This window comes from Arachis duranensis, chromosome 5, assembly GCF_000817695.3.
Source record: "Arachis duranensis cultivar V14167 chromosome 5, aradu.V14167.gnm2.J7QH, whole genome shotgun sequence".
Lineage (NCBI taxonomy): Eukaryota > Viridiplantae > Streptophyta > Magnoliopsida > Fabales > Fabaceae > Arachis > Arachis duranensis.
In genome coordinates this window covers 32,927,497-32,930,035 of record NC_029776.3, presented here as the reverse complement: position 1 = coordinate 32,930,035, position 2,539 = coordinate 32,927,497, and the positions used below count along the sequence as shown (strand labels likewise).

Here is a 2,539-nt window from a genome sequence, read left to right as displayed (position 1 = left end):
GGGCGTTAAACGCCTATTTTGCTATCTTCACTGGCGTTTAAACGCCAGCAAGTTTTCCTCCAGGGTGTGCTATTTTTCTTTTTGTTTTTCATTCTATTTTTGCTTTTTCAATTGATTTTGTGACTTCACATGATCATCAACCTACAGAAAACATAAAATAACAAAAGGAAAATAGATAAATATAACATTGGGTTACCTCCCAACAAGTGCTTCTTTAATGTCAGTAGCTTGACAGTGGGCTCTCATGGAGCCTCACAGATGTTCAGAGCAATGTTGGAACCTCCCAACACCAAACTTAGAGTTTGAATGTGGGGGTTCAACACCAAACTTAGAATTTGGTTGTGGCCTCCCAATACCAAACTTAGAGTTTGACTATGGGGGCTCTATTTGACTCTGTTTTGAGAGAAGTTCTTTATGCTTCCTCTCCATGGTTACAGAGGGATATCCTTGAGCCTTAAACACAAGGGATTCTTCATTCACTTGAATGATCAATTCCCCTCTGTCAACATCAATCACAGCCTTTGCTGTGGCTAGGAAGGGTATGCCAAGGATGATGGATTCATCCATGCACTTCCCAGTCTCTAGGACTATGAAATCAGCAGGGATGTAATGGTCTTCAATTTTTACCAGAACATCCTCTACAAGCCCATAAGCTTGTTTTCTTGAATTTTCTACCATCTCTAGTGAGATTCTTGCAGCTTGTACCTCAAAGATCCCTAGCTTCTCCATTACAGAGAGAGGCATGATGTTTATGCTTGACCCTAGGTCACACAGAGCCTACTTGAAGGTCATGGTGCCTACTGTACAAGGTATTGAGAACTTCCCAGGGTCCTGTCTCTTTTGAGGTAATCTCTACCTAGTCAAGTCATCCAGTTCTTTGGTTAATCAATCTCAAGAACTCCTTTCTTCTGATTTGTCCTATTATTCACAGGATTCCTTTCAGAAGTGTACATGAATTGGTTATTCGCAACCATTTCAATGAGTTCTTGAGCTTCTTCAGGCTTCTTCTTTAGATGAAGAGATCCTCCTGTAGACCTGTCCAATGACATCTTGGACAGTTCAGACAGACCATCATAGAAGATACATATGATTCTCCATTCAGAAAGCATGTCAGAAGGACACTTTCTGATCAATTGTTTGTATCTTTCCCAAGCTTCATAGAGGGATTCACCTTCCTTCTGTCTGAAAGTTTGGACTTCCACTCTAAGCTTACTCAATTTTTGAGATGGAAAGAACTTTGCCAAGAAGGCATTGACTAGCTTTTCCCAAGAGTTCAGGCTTTCTTTAGGTTGTAAATCCAACCATATCCTAGCTTTGTCTCTTACAGCAAAAGGGAATAGCATAAGTCTGTAGACCTCAGGGTTAACCCCATTGGTCTTGACAGTGTCACAGATTTGCAAGAACTCAGCTAAAAACTGATGAGGATCTTCTAATGGAAGTCCATGAAACTTGCAATTCTGTTGCATTAGAGAAACTAATTGAGGCTTAAGCTCAAAGTTGTTTGCTCCAATGGCAGGGATAGAGATGCTTCTCCCATAGAAGTCGGGAGTAGGTGCAGTAAAGTCACCCAGCACCTTCCTTGCATTGTTGGCATTGTTGTTATTTTTGGCTGCCATGTCTTCTTCTTGTTTGAAGATTTCGGTTAGGTCCTCTACAGAGAGTAGTGCTTTAGCTTCTCTTAGCTTTCACTTCAAGGTTCTTTCAGGTTCAGGGTCAGCCTCAACAAGAATGCTTTTGTCTTTGTTTCTGCTCATATGAAAGAGAAGAGAACAAGAAAGTATGGAGTCCTCTATGTCACAGTATAGAGATTCCTTGAGGTGTCAGAGGAAAAGAAGAATAGAAGGAGAAGGTAGAAGAATTCAAACTTATCAAGAGAGATGGAGTTCGAATTGTTGATAGTGGAGGAGTGTTAGTCCATAAATAGAAGGATGTGAGAAGAGGGGAAGAGTTTTTTTGAAATTAAAGTAAGAGATTTTAAAATAATTAAAAGAATTTTTGAAAATTTGATTGATGATTTTCGAAAATTAAAGTTGGGAAAGAAATAAAGTGATTTTGAAAAAGATTTTGAAATTAGAAATAAAAGAGATATGTGTTCCGAGGGTTACCTGAAACTGTAGGTCGATCTCGGATGAGATCTTCTGTGTTAGTCAGAGCCGACGTGTCCGGCAGGTGTACAGCGGCCGGAGCTGGTGTGTCCGACTTGTTGGACTTGGTGGTGGTGCTGATCCTTCGTCCCCGGAGGGTGGGGGTACCTGCAAGGGACTCTGATGCTTAAGTTAGCAAGGGTATTAAGCAGGTATTGAGTAGAATCAGAGTATGAGTTATACCTGGGTGCTCCAGTGTATTTATAATGGTGAGATGTGGCCTCCTGTGGATAAGATAAGTTAGGTATCTTATCTTATCTTTATCTTATCTTTTAAGTGAGGTCATCTTTAAGGGAACCGCCTTTATCTCTATGGGCTTGGGCTGCCCTTTGGATTTGGGACGTGTTCCTCTATTTGGGCCCTTTGTTTGGGCTTTCCTGTGACTTGGTCGAGAT

At 40.9% G+C, this 2,539-nt stretch overlaps 1 non-coding gene across 1 annotated transcript; it reads left to right on the top strand.

Annotated features, from left to right (window-relative positions):
* Positions 1 to 1,103: 1,103 nt before the first annotated feature.
* LOC127747926 (small nucleolar RNA R71) lies at positions 1,104 to 1,211 on the top strand. Its single transcript, XR_008009872.1, has one exon. It is a non-coding gene; the product is annotated as a small nucleolar RNA R71 (small nucleolar RNA).
* The last annotated feature ends 1,328 nt before the right edge of the window (positions 1,212 to 2,539 follow it).